The sequence below is a fragment of the Haemaphysalis longicornis genome, unplaced genomic scaffold (genome assembly GCF_048455015.1).
Source record: "Haemaphysalis longicornis isolate Haplotype H1 unplaced genomic scaffold, Haemaphysalis longicornis Haplotype H1 scaffold_3, whole genome shotgun sequence".
NCBI classification, from domain to species: Eukaryota; Metazoa; Arthropoda; class Arachnida; order Ixodida; family Ixodidae; genus Haemaphysalis; species Haemaphysalis longicornis.
Genome location: NW_027526335.1, coordinates 230020316 through 230037666, shown reverse-complemented (window position 1 = coordinate 230037666; position 17351 = coordinate 230020316). Strand labels below are relative to the sequence as shown.

Sequence of the window (17351 nt, the reverse complement as noted above, 5' to 3'; positions counted from 1 at the left end):
TTTATCTCCCGGAAGTCATCGTGGCTTCCGGTTAAACAACTTCAAGTTCCCACGTATAGGGCTCCTGCGCTGGAGTTTGCGGACATGCAACGCCGCTCGTGTCAAACGCGCCTGGGCAGGGCAACAGCAGACGACCCTCGCCGCCCTCCATGTGTTTTCAATCACAAGACCAAGCGAAAGTTGGTTGTAATTATTTTAATCACGTTGTGGTACGTTTAAATGACTGCATGCTCTCGGCATGTAGTGCACTTAAAGTAGTTGCAGAGGCTAAACAAAATAATACCCGCCGCAACGAGTCGATTTATGGGCCGTTTTTTTTTTTTTCGAGCGAGCTGTAGTGACCGCAGCTGCGTAGGTGAGTACCACCAGGTCGGATGGTTCCTGACGATAATTATCGTTTGTTCTTCTTGCGTGCGGTCGACAAAGGAAGGTTTTCAAGTAGCACATACAGAACGTTGCTGAGCCTGAGGTAACTGTAAATGGTTGCTTCAGCGGAATCGTGCAACCGTACGCGAGAAGTGCAGTCAATTTAGCTGACGCGGCTGGCGTGGCACCGCCTTGAAAACGAGTGGAAAATTTTGCTATTTTCGCAAACTAAACAATCCTTGCTTAATATTTTACGCCACACGGTTTATGAATGACAGGGTAGACGTATTCTAGCGAGTAGGTGAGGCAATAGCCTCAAACAAACAAATAGCAATTAAAGTGCGTGAATCAAGCACCGAATCGCAAGTCCGTTGCCTGCACTGATGTGTGCTTGCATATTTATATAACATAACGCAGGCGCATACACGGTGCGGGGCCCAAATATTTACATACGATCGTCAAATGCTATCTTTTCATTTTTATAGTTTTATTGGTTTTGTTTTGTTTCTTTGGTTTTTGCTTTCTTCCTCTTTTTCGTCAATCATCTGCGTATCAAACCAGCGCAACGGCTCGGCTAACCTCGCTGGTCTTCATTAAAGTTTTTCGCTCTCTCTCTCTCTCACTGACTGTATTGGTTACCTTCTAGTGCACGGGTCACCGCTCACAATATGAACGCCGACACGCTAGTTTTGTGCTCAAATGGGGTTAGGCGGCTATACAAGAACAGGGAATTAATCGATTCCAGTTGCATTGTCTCCCATCTTCACACTTCGCCACATTATTGTCCAATATTAATGGCATTTCGCTGATTTTTTTTTTTTGCCTTCAAGCCACCCCCCCCCCCCCCCCTTTCTTTCCACCCGATCTGCCGTCCAGCTCTCCGCCGTATCGGCTTCATGCAACTCGGCCCTACACATGAAAACGTTGCCGACCCATATTTCAGTCTATTAAGTGCGAACTGGGAATGTATGATGCAGGAGTGTAATTGAGAACATCAAGGAAATGGAACGGCCACTCAGTTCGCCCAACCACATTGCTTTTCGCCCACTACCTTCGCAATCACGAACATATTTCACACTTCTGACGCTCGCTGCATGTTGTTACTGAGCCGCGGAAAAAACGGCAAGCTAGCGCTGCAATATGTATTCGTAACTATGACGCAAACCGGCAGCGTTTATTGAAAATGCACGCATAAGGGCACAGGTGCGCCAAAGCACGGCTAATCGGAGCGGACCAGCCTGCGGTCCGCGAGTCTCGCTGGCTTTTACGCACGATCATTGCCGATTGCGTTACTCTTCTTGCTTGATCAGCTGTTGTTGAAAAGTCCTTGTCACAAAGTGCATTAGTTTAAACAAGAAGCTTTCACTTCAAAGTCCACGTCATACGACCATCGATCGGTTAATCTGTGAGTGGCAGAGCGCCGTCACTGTCCCAGAAGTTTCGTCGGCGCTGCAAACGTATTTAGCGCTGCAAAGCTTTTTTTCCTAATGCCAAGTTGATCGCAGGACGACATCGGACGCGTCGGGGATGGGCTGGAGACCGTGTAGCAAAACAATCGGAAGAATCAAGCTCATTTTGCTTCTGTCAACACGGGATCCTATGGGACCGCTGCAGCTTTGCACTACCCAGAAGGTCTGCCCGGAAGCCGGTTTTGCAGTGCCCCCTGGGCAGCGCAGGAGCCCTATAGCCCAAGGACGCCCAACTCTGAATTCTGATGCACTGCCAAGAGTTCGGTGGGCGCTTTGAATTGCGTGTTCCCTGCAAAAAAGTATACAGCGACGTCCATACAACTCTCACATAAAAGGATTACCTCCCGGAAGATTTATTCTTCAAGGCTAGACTATACCACCCAGTTTCACGTAAAGGCGACTACTGAATAGACGGGGTGTGACTTGCGGTACGTCGTCCTCATCCTGTAGCCTCACTCCTTCGCCTCCCCAGGTATTGCGATTTTCCGTAGAACGCCAGTGTTTCCATCCAGTTGCACGTAGTCTCCTGAAACAGAGAAAGAAAGTTTCCAGGCAATTGTTGAAAATGTTAAAAGGAAACTTATTTATTTATTTTAGCCAACGGAATCCACAAACAAAGCGCTGCTGTCCGGCCGCTGCGATACAGTGTGACGATGGTGCGACTATGCTGCGATGATACTGCACCAGCTCGTTAATTGGATCCCTAAGGGCTCGCTATTTCCGTCGGAATTAATGAGAGTTCTAACTAATAAAATTGCGCAATAACAGCAGCACACTGCAATTGGGGAGCCGTGCAGCATGTCAAAACTTTGAGTCTTGAAAAAAGCCCGCGATTGCGGGCTGCCATTTGTACCGAAAGGCAATAAGCAGCATCCTTTTTCCAGCAAACGAATGCACCGAGAAGTGTCATGTTCGACTCCTTGAAAACTGAAGAGACGAGCAAAATTCCACCCGGCCGTGACGTCTGAGCCCTCAACATGCTTCGTCCTCGTCCTCATTGCCGTCAGTAGCAGCGACAAGTTCTGCGTGTCTGAGCTGTGCTTGGATGTCCTCATCTGTGAGCGCAGCACACACATCCCTGTACTGGCGTCCCCATTGACCGAGCTTGCTCTATAGAATTCGTTTTCCGAATCGCCCCCATTAAAACTTTAGCCTGGTTTTACCCTATTTTGCCTTACACGTTAAACGCAGCCTTGTGTGTAGGCATGGGTGGGTTTCTCCGGCTGTGTGCCAGGCGCCAAGGCGCCGGCGCCATGTAGCGTATTTCGAATTATCCGTGGCCCAACTTACTCAAGTTCGAATTGACGAGCTTCTTTATACGTGGACTTCTAAGGAGCCTGCCTGACCCAACTGTACAGGTGTAATTATTCCTCCTTCTCCTCCTGCTTCTCCTAATCATCATCATCATCGCCCTAATCAATCAATCAATCAATCAATCAATCATGTTTATTTACGTGCCCAGGAACAGCCAGAGGCCTGAGTGCTGGCGCACGGGTAGTTACATGAAAACAAAATACAAGAAACATATAGCAAGAAACAAACAAGCGACAAGACACACAAATTGAAGTAGTGAAAATGACAAATACAGCACAGGCGGAGCCTGGGTACAGGTAAAAAATAAAAAAAGAAGATGCCTATATTGCTCTGCCTGTCGTAAAGGCCACACGACCGGCAGAGCAACAAAGTTTGACAGTAATACAACAAAAACAACGGAGTGTAGAGACAAATGATAATACGAACAAATGACAGTAAACAGTTTCAAAAATAGGCAACTATCAGTTGGATAGACACAACCGCAGAGAAACCAAATTCCAGAAAAAAAAAGAGCGACAGACATATCATAGGTGTTTAACATACTGTATTCAACAGCGCTGTACGGTAAATTGTAAAGGATTTCTGAAAGATGTCAAGGCGTTCAAAGAAGCGGTTGTAACAAGTCTGTATTCTGCGCACAGGAGAATGACTGGAGTTGCGCGCAGCGGTCAAGAACGGGCGATGCGACCTGGTGGGCTTTTGTGATACACTAAACTCTAAACAGTTAAGCAGGTCTTCGCAAGAAAGGTCGCCATGAACAATTTTGTGAAGAAATATAAGGTCTGCACGCATACGTCTGCAGTTCAAGGAAGGGATGGAAGGGACTATGGGTAAGTCAGAATCAGGATGAAAACTGTGATTGTGATGACGGTGCTTAAATATGGATAAAAACTTCTTCTGCACACGTTCTATTAATTCACTACTAGATTTGGAGATGCCGTTCCAGGCAACAGAAGCATATTCTAACTGTGGTATACATAGTGCATTGTATAGCATTAGAAATGGATCTGGAGAAGAGAATTCCTTTGTAATCCGACACACATTTCCAAGGCTTCGGAGTGCTCGCCGGGTGATGAGCCTAATATGAGGAGAAAAAGAGAGGGTACTGTCGAAAAGCACCCCTAGGTCCCTAATCTCATCAACCCTTTGCAGAGGAGCTCCCTCAATACTGTAGTAAAACAGCATACGGTGGGTTTTCCGGCTGTAGGTGACAACCTTTGTTTTAGTGGGGTTTAAAATTCGGCAGTTTTTCCTGCACCAGACCGATAATTCCGACACATCCCTCTGCAAGGCACAGCAGTCCTGAATACCGCTAATGTGCCTAAATAGTTTGACATCATCAGCATAGAGAAGAAAAGAAGAGTTTGTTAACACTGTTGAAACATCATTGATAAAGACAGAAAACAATAAGGGACCCAGCACGGAACCCTGGGGTACACCACTTGTTGCAGGGTAAACACTAGACTTTTTGTAGTTAACATCTACATAAAAGGACCGGTCAAGGAGATAGTTGGACAACAAGGCAACAAGGCTTGCGTCTACACCGGACTTAGCAAGCTTGTTAAGTCCGGTGTAGACGCAAGCCTTCTTGCCTTGTTGTCCAACTATCTCCTTGTCCAACTAATAATAATCAATCAATCAATCAATCAATCAACCTTTATTTTCGGTGCCCAGGAACAACCCTAGGGTCTCGGTACTGGTACACCATACAAAAAAAAACAACACTACAATTAAGACAAGACAACACACAAAAACTATATGTATGACATAAGCAATAAAGTAAAAATAGTTACAGAAATCTTAGAAAGCAAAAAAGGAAAAAAAAAGAACAGAAAGTCAAAAAAGAAAAGGCAGGCTTAGTGTTGCAAGCCATGCCACTCGGCCAGCGAAACGTTCAGTAGATGTGAAAAATAGGAACTATACAAGCAAATATTGAATCAACATGACATAGAGTATACGTATATAACCAAGGTTTTCTAACAACATATTAGGAAGTTGCAACAAAAAAAGGGGGGAAAAGCTTCAGCATTACCAACACTGACACTAAAACGTACAAATATTCAAGCAACACAAAACAAGAAAAAGTGAAAAGCAAGCAAGAACAGTTTGCACATAATACACAGGGTACATAAATTTGGAATGACATAAAGGACTTAAGCTACAACAGTTTTCAACTCATTAGAGAACAAAGTAAAGGAGCTCTGGAATATATCAAGCCGAACGGAATATTCATTATATGCACATTGTATTCGGCAGATGGACGAGCGTCGGCTATAATAATAATAATAATAATAATAATAATAATCAATAAATCAATCAACCTTTATTTTCAGTGCCCAGGAACAACTCTAAGGTCTTGGTGGTGGCACACCATATACAACATATTATTAAAAGAAACGTAAGTCAGCACGGCACAACACACAAAATCCCCGAATAGACAGAAAAGCAAAAAAAAAAAAAAACAGCGTTGCAAGCTATGGCACTCGGCCAGCGAAACTTTCAAGGCACTTGAGAAAAGGAAATATACAACAAAATACACAGTGCACATGATGGAGACAGAGTGTACATATAAAACGAGAGTTTTTATTTTTGAAAAGACACACTGCAATAAAGTATTAGCCTAAAACGAGCGATGCCTTTGCGATGTCCCATCTTGTCGAGACACACAGCAAACAGAGCAACAAGTTTGACAGAACAATAGCGAAAAAAAAATAATGGCAGGAGTATAGACATAAATGATCAGACCAACAAATCGCAGAGATAATAAGAATGATGAATGAAACAACCAATTAATTGTTTATTAGTGTGTCAAGGAACGATGTGCTGGTGCGGAAACAAAGAAAAGTGCATATCTCAGAAAAATATAGAAAATAGCATTGTATAGTCTGAACGAGAATGAGACACTTCGAGATACACACACGCCGACAAACGTACATGACACGAGCACATATGCAAACAAGGCATTGCAATCAGTGCATCGCAAAAAGACACTGCTGACTGCTATGGAGACTACAAGTGTAATACAACAAGGCATGACTAAAACTCTGTACACTGAAACATTTAAACCCGAAAAAGATATTAGCTAAAGATCACGCCACAATGAAGGCATAAAACTTAGATACACAATGGAATATCGAAACAATTAGCATACATACATAGTTAACCGACCCCGGCAGCATAAAGTGTGTGAATGGACGTTACATACTAGGGCAAGCAAACTACTCCTGGTTTGTCAAGCGACGCAGTTTCTTACAAAAAGCTGGAAAGGGACGATGGAATGCGTCCAAACTTTCTGCGTGCATATTGTATAGGTGCTGAATGCGTCTCACGGGACACTTGAAACGGTCTAGGTCTAGGTGCCCTGGTGTTGCCTGTCGGGGTTCTCAAATTTATGGCACCCAGCAACTCTGTACAATCAATGAGGCTGTGGACCAGTTTGTACAAGAATAAAAGGTCAGCCTTGGCCCTCCGACTGTGTCATGGGTCCATTACAAGCAAGCTGGCGTCATCAACACCAGGATCATCTTTAGCCTTCGCAGTAGCGTACCTAGCGCGTTGGACCGACACGTTGCATTCCAGACCACGGATGCGTATTCCAATAGAGGGCGACACATTGAGGTATAGAGCTGAAGAAATGTGTCTGGATAGTTGAATTCTCTGGAGACACGACATGTTGCACCTAGTGTTCGCAAAGCACGACGGGTAATCTCATTAGAATGGGCTGTAAATGTGAGCTTAGAGTCAAACAAAACTCCCAAGTCTCTGATTTGGCATACCCGATTCAGATCTTCTTCACTTATGCGATAGGTGAAATTGATATTAAGGAAAAATTGATATGAAATTGAAATTGATAATAATAATCAATCAATCAATCAACCAATCAATCAATCATGTTTATTTACGTGCCCAGGAACAGCCAGAGGCCTGAGTGCTGGCGCAGGGATAGTTACATGAAAACAAAATACAAGAAACATATTGGAAGAAACAAACAAGCGACAAGACACACACAAATTGAAGTAGCGAAAATTACAGAAAGAAGGTACAGGCGGAGCCTGGGTACAGGTAAAAAAGAAAAAGAAGATGCCTTTGTGGCTCAGCTTATTGTAATGAATACACAACAAGCAGAGAACAAAGTTTAACAGTAAGACGACAAAAACAATGACAAGAGTATAGAGACAAATGATAAGACAAGCATGATAAGTAAACAGTTTCAAAAACAGGCAACCATATTGGTTAAACAGAACCACAGAGAAACCAAATTTCAGCAATAAAAAAAAAGAAAAACGAACGACAGAGATATCATAGATGTTTAACATACTGTGTTCAACAGCGCAGTACGGTAAATTGTAAAGGAGCTTTGAAAGATGTCAAGGCGTTCAGAGAAGCGGTTGTAGCAATTTTGTATTCTGCGCACAGGAGAATGATTGGAGTTGCGCGCAGCGGTCAAGAAAGGGCGAGGCGACCTGGTGGGCCTCCGTGGAACACTAAACTCTAAACAGTTAAGCAGGTCTGCGCAAGAAAGGTCACCATGAACAATTTTGTGAAGAAATGTAAGGTCTGCACGCATACGTCTGCAGGTCAACGAAGGAATGGAAGTAACTATGGGTAAGTCAGAATCAGGACCCGGACTGTGATTGTGATGACGGTGCTTAAATATGGATAAAAACTTCTTCTGCACACGTTCTATTAATTCATTACTAGATTTGGAGATGCCGTTCCAGGCAACAGAAGCATATTCTAACTGGGGGATACATATTGCATTGTATAGCATTAGAAATGGATCTGGAGAAGAGAATTCCTTTGTAATCCGACATACATTTCCAAGACTTCGGAGCGCTCGCCGGGTGATGAGCCTAATATGAGAAGAAAAAGAGAGGGTACTGTCGAAAAGAACCCCGAGGTCCCTAATCTCCTCAACCCTTTGCAAAGGAGCTCCCGCTATACTGTAGGAAAACAGTAGACGATGGGTTTTCCGGCTGTACGTGACAACCTTTGTTTTAGCTGGATTTAAAATTAGACAGTTTTTGCTGCACCAGACCGATAATTCCGACACATCCCTCTGCAAGGCACAGCAGTCCTGAAAACTGCTAATGTGCCTAAATAGTTTGACATCATCAGCATAGAGAAGAAATGAAGATTTTGTTAACACTGTTGACACATCATTGACAAAGATAGAAAACAATAGTGGACCCAGCACAGAACCCTGAGGTACACCACTCGTTGCAGTGTAAACACTACACCTTTTGAAGTTTACATCGAAGTAAAAGGACCGGTCAAGGAAATAGTTGGACAACAAGGCAACAAGACTTGCATCAACACCGGACATAGTAAGCTTGTTAATTAATAATTTATGGTTCACTACATCAAACGCCTTACTGAGGTCAAAATAAATAACATCCAACTGGCCGTTTTCACAAACTGCAGCCGAAGCCTGAGTCATGAAGCTTGCAAGATTTGTAACCGTCGATCGACCCGAGAAAAAGCCGTGCTGATTTGGTATCACAACGTTCTTGACGCAGGCAGCAAGAACGTTGTGCAGAGCTGACTCAGAGTTTTGAGGCGACACAAAGGAGTGAGATTGGGCGATAGTTGGTAACGGCTGACTTATCACCAGACTTACATATTAGAAAAATTCGAGCAATTTTCCATGCACGAGGAAATTTGCCGAAAAGCAAACAGTTATTATAAATGGAAGTTAAGACAGGCACAAAAATGTTGCCGTAAGCCTTCATGAGGGCTGCTGGAATTCCGTCTGCACCACAGGAAAATGACGGTTTCATCCGTTTAAGGTTATCATTGACAAGTTTTTCATCGAACATAAGTGTACTAAAATTAGACATATTATTAAACTATAGGCGTTCGTCGTGACCATCTGGCAGTTGAAAGACAGAATGAAAGTACTGAGCAAAGCTCGTGGCGACATCCTCAACCTGTTCCCCATCGGAATTAAGCAGGCTAATGTGTTCTTTAGACGCCTTAGAACGGCCGCGTACATACCTCGAGAAGTCAGCCGGTTTCTGAGACGCAGAAGCCTCTAACGACTCTATATAGAGCTGGTGGTCACGCCGGTAGAGGCTTTTACAAAGTGAGCGATACCGACTAAACTCCGCTTACTACTTGTCAAGCCCAGAGCGCTTGGCCTTTTTGTGGGCGCTGTCCTTAAGTTTAAGCGAACTTCGAAGTTCTTTAGAGAACCAGTGGGGAAATTTGGAATGAACAGGCTTATAACAAGGGATGTACTTTTCCATGCCACTCCTGACAATTTCGGTAAAACGTCGAACCTGTTCGTCAACATCATTGAAATCAAAAACACTAGACCATTCAGCAGATGAATAAAAGTGATAGAGCCCAACATAATCTCCACGCTTGAAAGCATATCGCGGGACTGCACAATCGTCAACACCACCATAGCAATGCTGGGCAGCGACAGAGATAGAGACAATAAGAGGGGGGTGAAACTTGTCGGGGCGTACAAGAGATATTTCGGAGGCACACACTTGTACGTTTTTCAAGTTCGAGAAGCACACATCTAGGACATTACCACAGAAGTTTTCTATGTGGCAGAACTGCTGCAAGGAGGTGAATGATTGAAAATCTAATAACATGGTGCATTTCTGCGCTGCATAATGGTTTTTATGCTGAAATGAAAGACTGTTCCAGTGAATACCTGGGGTGTTGAAGTCCCCAAGTATAATGAGCTTATGGTTGGAGTGTGAATTGGAAACATTTTCAATAGATGTGAGCTTTAGATTATATTCAGCAGGTAAAATATCCGGGGTTATATAGAATGCACCGATGAGCAGCTTCTCGCCCCTCTTGAGGCCTACCTCAAGCCAGACTGATTCCTCAGTCTCGAGGTCTGCACGCCGCACGCATTGCACTGAGCGATCGATGGCAATGACAACACCGCCACCCTTTTGCTTAGGCCCAGTTAACTTTCTGTCACTTCTAAAAATTTCATAGGTCCGAGGAAAATAGTCGGAAGATGAGATATCATCGCAAAGACAACTTTCAGTAATAACAATAGTAGAAAATTTGGAGCACACAACATTTCTAAGAAATTCGGAGGACTTAGTACGTAGACCCCGAGCATTTTGATAATAGATGTCTAGAGTGTCGTTCTTACTGGTCATTCTCAGAAGTTTCACAGCTGTGCACCATGCCAGGGTGGAGCTTGCCTTGGAACGGCTTGAAGAGGCAGCCCTTTGGCCACATAGACGGGTCGCACAGGCGCCTGAAACACTCTGCGTCAACAGTTACACAAAAAGAAGAATAGGAGTCATGCTTTATTTTTAAGGCGTTTGCACGACAATGGCGTGACTTGCACATTCGACAAGTGGGCCAACAGTTGCCCAGATGTCGTGTTAGCCGACAACTTCGAAACAAAGATGGCCCTGGAGCTCGGCGGTCGGCGCACCACAACCAACTCAGAAGCTTCCGATGCACCAACGCGAGGAGGGCTTCTTTTCTTCACTAAGTTCACCGGCGGGCCATTACTCGCAGTGTCGGACCATAGAGGCGGAGGCAAGGGACAGTCCGATGGGGAACTCAAATCACTCAACACCGCACCTGGTTGACCGCTGGAGCGTTCTAATGCCGAAGCGTTCGTCAAGGACAGGAGGGGGCCGCCTTCGCCCGCTGCACCGGCGGCATCTGCGGCGAACGACGACCTCATGGGGAGACCGGAGTGCGGTGAAGTCACCGGTAGCGTGGAACGGCTAGCAGGCTTCGGGGAAGCAGGCGGGGAAGGCGGCGGACGGGCGAGCTCCCCTCGCAGGCAGCGAACCTCCTCACGCAGGGACGCGACGATTGCAGCCTGATGGGCAAGCCCAGCCACATTGTCCCGTCGCAGAAGCCGGTTCTCCTCGCGCAGCTCGGTGACAACATCCCCAAGAAAAGAGAGGCTGGCGCAGGCTTCGGACAGGAGATTCTTCAAAGCCGCTACCTCTGCGCGTAGGTCCACCGAAGGGTTGAAGCTTGCTCCGACAGGGGACGCCACTCGTTTGGCCGGGATGTTCGCTGGCTCACCGTCTTCGCTGGTTTGGTCACCGGGGTCGGTAGGCCTAGCGGGTGACGCCGCAGCCACACACAGATTGCAGACGAACGGCTGCTCACCGGAGGTCAAACGCTGCAGTTCCTCGTCTGGAAGAACAATGCACTTTCCGTACGCACGGCGTTTACACGCAGAACATCGAAAAAACTCCTGCCTGCCGAAGAAAGCGAGGCAGCAGAGGAGGCACTTGTCCTTACTGGGCGCCATCACGCGGCGATAATAATAATAATAATAATAATAATAATAATAATAATAATAATAATAATAATAATAATAATAATAATAATCTTTATTGCCACAAAAGGAGAAATACAATGATTAACAGGGCTGTCAAAGCCTACGAGGCTTGTGGGACATGGCCCGGAAATTGGTACGGCAATACAACAAGTTGAGGTAACGATAAAAGGATTTCAGCAAAGGAATAATAATAATAATAATAATAATAATAATAATAATAATAATCAATCCATCTGTGTCCACTGCAAGACGAGGACTTCTGGCAAAGAGATCCAGGCACTTCTATCACTTTGTCAAGTCCCTTCTTCGACTGCAAATTCTTCCAGTTCGTCGCACTAAATGGAGTGCAGCGCTTCTGCCGACTGATGAGTGCAAGCACGGCACGGCTAGGGAGCCGGCCTCGCATGCACTAGCTGCTACGCAACCATCCTATCTAAATCGGCGTTCGCGTGAAACATCGCTTGAAATCAATTATTTGGTTTTTGTACTCAACCACGCATTAGACAACACTTGTGTCGAAATCCGTGGTCGCAGGCCACTGCAGCGTCGGCCTCCTGCGCGTCGTGTCGCTCTCGTTCCCAGTCGCGGTTTCATCCTCCGGCGATGCGAAGTTCTTGAGGACAAGGAGAACGCCACGACATAGTGTGCGTGCGATTAATAATATTCCCGCGAACCATGCATTGGTTTTTCATTCGTGTTTTGCTTTTGTCGCCCGGCTGCGCAGGTCTGTGTTATCGGTGTTGTCTGTGTGCCAAGGGAGGCGCGTGTTCCGTTCTTTCTGTGCCGCATGTGTTATCTCTTCTGATAGCGAGAGCGTTCCGAGCTAACGTGAACAGCCTAGAATAATCTTCGTTGATCTACAGTGTTCTGGACACAATTCGACGATTCGAGAAACCCCTGCGACGAGTGATAAATTACCGCAGAGCAGATGCCCCGGCATTTCGAATCCTCGACGCTCGCCTTCGCACGTCTGACTGCTGCTTCGCCGCCTGTATTCTTTGAGTTGTTAGGGGAACGCAATTTCGCTCCAATAAACTTGTTTTCCTTGAAGACAACTGCGTCATCTTTGGCTTCGTGACATCTGGTGGAGTTGCTTGGTACATGCACCCTAAACCACCTGCAAGTCGCCAAGCAAGCCCCACCCGTACCAGCCACCGACAGGAAGGCCTCCCACCCGAACTCGCTCTACTACTGGAGAAAGTTAAGAAGGAAGACGTAGCTACCAACACCATGGTCAACCACGCCAATGCTCCCGTCGTTCTGCAGCAACCTCGGGAGCCCCCATCATTCCGAGGATCTCCTGGGGAAGACCCCGATGAATGGCTGGAGAACCTGGAGCGCATCCGAAATTTCAACCGATGGGATGATGAAGAATACCTTGAGGCAAGTGTTTTTCTACCTCGGAGACTCGGCTCGAGTCTGGTTAGAAAATCACGAGAGCTCGCTAACATCACGGGTCATCTTCAAAACAGAATTTTTGCAAACGTTCACAACTGTGGTGCGTAAAGAACGAGCTGAGCTATGGTTGCAAACGCGAATCCAACACCCCAATGAAGGTGTTGTAGTGTTCGTTGAGCAGATGAAGAAGCTGTTCCGACGAGCTGACCCAGAAATGACGGAAGAGAAGAAGCTGCGCTTTCTCTTGCGGGGCGTAAAGCAAGAGCTTTTCGCTGGGCTAATTCGCAACCCAACAAGAACCATCGCTGAGTTCGTGACCGAGGCGTCCATGATTGAGAGGACCCTGGACATGTGTTCGAGGCAGTATGATCGAGCACACAACGCGTGTTTGGCGAAAGCCGTCAACGCCCCTTGATTGGCGACGGAAGACTTACGGGAAACAGTCGGCGCGGTCGTTCGCGAAGAACTGAGGAAACTTTTCCCAACAACACCGCAACCCCAAGTCGCCTCCCTGGCCGACGTTACACGAGAAGAAGTTCAACAGGCACTGCGGACTTCTACGCCATCGGAAGCACCCCGTGAGCCACAAGCTATGGCCTACGCCGAAGGTGTTCGTCGACCCCGCCCTGCTCCGACCCGTCGTCAAGAGGCCCCGCCATACCGCCGTCGAATGTCGCCCGCCCGACCACCTGTAGTCCAAACCGAGACGCCTAGAAAGACCGACGTGTGGCGACCGCCCGATAATCGCCCACTGTGCTGCCACTGCGGAGAGGCTAACCCACATCTACCGTCGCTGCCCATACAAGAGACTCGGACTATGTGGTTTCTCTGTCGACGCACCTCGACCTCTCCCTGGCCAACGACCACGTGAGATCGACGAGTATCTATCTGCAACCAGCCGTGGCCCAGCACGTTTCAACCGTTCGCGGGGATGGCGCTGCGAGCGGCCGTCGAGTGCGGACGTGTGTCGCATCGGCTCCGCAAAAGTGTCGAGTTTTGGTGCGGAAGGATTTCGCCCAGCCTTCTGAAAAAGTGAGTAGTGCTTCAGTTCGATCGCCGGCATCATCCGGCGAAAGAATTTGGAAGATCGGAGCATTTTTCGGCGTTTTACGCCCACTTCAAGTCTCAACGTGGCCGATCGGCAGCTAGGCCTAACGGACCAGAGGTTAGGCCCAGCGACGGCCTCGGCCGTCGCAACGCACAGCACTCCCGGCGCGGATCTCCTCGGGCTCGGGAACGCCGCCGATGTGAACAACGGAGCAACGGAAGCATCCGAACATCTTCTGGCGGCAATGGAGGTGAACGAGATGGAACTTGCAGTGATTTCCCTACACCTCCCCTAGGGGGTGTGTAGACACCCCCAAAGTTTTTCTGGACACCCCCCCTAAAATCCCCAAATTTCACTCTTGTCAGTCCTTGTATGGACCTTTTCCTCCCGCACATAAACGCACATATAATTTACTTTCTTCATTGATTCGATGCCGTTCTTTGTTTACAACCGTGATTTTTGCAGAAGCTCTTTCAGCATGTACATTTGAAGTGGGAAATTTGGTGAGGCGAAGCGCTACGGAAGCTAATCCTGGCGTTTTAATAAATCGGGAGCGTACAATCGGTGCCTGATTTATAAGTGCTGCATAATTCGTGTACTACCTAAACATTGTTTCAAGAACTCCAATTTCGTCACTGGCCCTGGCAACAAGTTCTAAAATGTCCTTATACGTTGAAAAATTGGCGAGAAATTAAAAAAAAAAACTGAATACGGACCTTTCATGGTAAAAAATGAATTTCTCTAAATTTGTTTTTTTCTTAGATTGAATAGAAAGCACCGCCTCTCAGGTGTATATATATATATAAATAGAAAATGAAAAAAAATTCCCCCGCACCTCCCCGAAGGGAATCGTGCAGAAATGCGAATGCATTGGGTGCACCGATGAGTGTGTTGCGAGTAATGACGTAATTAATGACGAGAGTGTGAACGTAATCATTTATTCATGAGCACCTGTTTGTGTTATCGTTGTACCTGACGGCCACAATCACTGCCTTGTGATCGCTAAAGTGCACGGTCAAAGGGCCTTTGAGAAGCATACGCGCGTCACAGTTTCGCGTAAAGACCAGATCAATGCAACTCCCGTGAATGGTAGTGGGGCACGTGTCGAAGCCGGCAGAGAGACAATGCATAGAGTGCCTGGTCTGCATGTACTCGACCAGCCACTCGCCACTCTTCTTGCGCACGTCAACGTTGAAGTCGCCAACCAAGATCATGGGGTCAGAGGGTTTGGAGCGCACGCGCACACTTTCCATAGCCGCGTCCAGAAATGCATTCGCATTTACGACGACGACGACGACGACGACGACGACGAAGGCAGAACTACGAGGCGCGAGCGCACGTGCGACGACGACGACGACGGTGAAAGAAATGCATTCGCATTTACGACGACGACGACGACGAAGGCAGAACTACGAGGCGCGAGCGCACGTGCGCGCGCTCACGTGCGCTCGCGCTGGAGGAATGCAGGCGCACGCCGGCCAACGGAGCAAGACAACCCCCGGCTATGAAATGCATTCGCATTTAAAAACGTACGTCACGGGGATGAGCGTTTGGTTAACAGACGTCTATTATTTAACTAGTGGGATAAAAAAACAGCTTTTCTAGTTTATGACCCCCCCCCCCCCAGAGCCATTGAGACACCCCCCCTTGATTCGATGCCTGGGGAAACCCCTGGATGGAAGACTCCGGTGACTACGTGGGCCGCACCGCCGGCCGTATGACCGTTCGAGTGCGGGGAACAACGATCGACGAGGCACTCTCGGCTAGCCAGGAGGAGGAAGAACACGCAGGATGGGTCGTCGCTACCCGACGTAGACGAAAGAAGAGCGAAGAGAGCACGTACAAGGACGGGCCGCCGGGCAAGGACCGGCAATCGCAGCAGCATCGCCCTCGCTCTCCCGGTAAGCGATCGCATGCAACGCGGGCGCAAATCACGCAGACAGCTAACATCAAGCTCGCTAGAACGGCGCGCATGCCGAACTTGCCTGAAAACGACCACAAAATCATCGTCCGCCCGCGATGCGGCTTCGCTCTCGGGAGGCAGGATCTTCTTGAATTCGTGGCGGCCATGGCAGCCTCCGCCCAAATACCATTGGAAGAGACGCTGAAAGACACTGTCTGTCCTAACGTAGGGCAGAATATCATCGTCATCAGTACTCCAAGCCAAGAGAGAGCTAATCGATACGACAAGGTCAGGACGATCGCACTTCGAGGCAACAGATATGAAATTTTCGCCTTTCGTGCCGCGCCTAACGACACAGTCAAAGGCATCATATACGGTGTCCCGGCGGCATACACGCAGGCAGACATCAATGCATGCCTGCTGGGAGATCGCAATCCTACTGTACTCGCCGCTCATCGAATGGGGGAAACGAGCGCAATCATCATCTTATTCGAAGGACACAACGTTCCTCAGTACGTCAAATTCGCTAGCCTCATATGAGGTGTCGATTATACAAGCAACACAAGGTAGTATGCCGGTCATGCGGGGAGATTGGGCATCGCAAGGACGTCTGCCCCCGCCCCGAAAAAAAGGTCTGCTTCGATTGCGGGTTACACAACCCGCCGGAAAACCACCAAGCTAGCTGCAAACCGCGGTGCAAACTATGTGGAGGCCCCCATCCATCCGGTACGGGAAAGTGCCGTAACAAATATAAAACCCCTTTTGTCGTACGCCAACGGCAAGCGGCGAGCAAGGAACGGCCACATAACGGCTAGAATGATAATACGGTCGGCTTCGACTTCCCAAAATTACCCGACCGGAGCGTCCGTGCTCAGGCACGGCAAAGGTCAGAGAGCCGACACAGAGGCAAGAGCGCGGAAAATAATAATGAACGAGGTCGCAGTCTCTCCAATAATCGAGCAACATGGGCGACGGTCACCTCTGGTTACCCTCCCCCAGCGCGAGGCAAGAAGAAACCAGCGCAAAGAAAGGGAAGCGGACCTCCTCCCCGCGGAAGCAGAGAGGACAACGCCGGCGGCAGCGAAGTGACCGCGCTCCGGGAAATCATAGTACAGCTGCAAGAGACTGTCAAGGAGCAGAAAGAAATGATTAATAGGCTGCTGGCGGCGCAATTGGGGCGCACGGTGGCACCGACGGAGAGGGCTGAAGAAACAGGCTGGCAACTCGGCAGTGTGCAGAGACCGCCGACCCTCACGCCAGCCCGCGAGCCAATCACTACATCGCCCCATCACCAACCGCCCAGTAAAATCAGAAAGCGAGCGGTGACAACGAACAACACCGACGAGGACGATATGACCGAAGAGCCATCTGCAGAGGAGACTAACAACGGCAATGCCAAGGAACCTTTAGTCAGCGAAGAGATCAGGATACCATCGGCAAAGGACGCCGGCATCAACTACGGCGTCCGTATCCATAAATTAGGCAAACGAGTCGACAAACAGGCCGGGCAAATCAAAGCACTCGGCGAGAAAGTCGCCTCCGTGGAAGCCAACATCAAGATAG

At 47.8% G+C, this 17351-nt stretch overlaps 1 pseudogene; it reads left to right on the top strand.

The window, feature by feature from the left end:
* Positions 1-12540: 12540 nt before the first annotated feature.
* Positions 12541-13252, top strand: LOC144173778 (uncharacterized; annotated as a pseudogene).
* The last annotated feature ends 4099 nt before the right edge of the window (positions 13253-17351 follow it).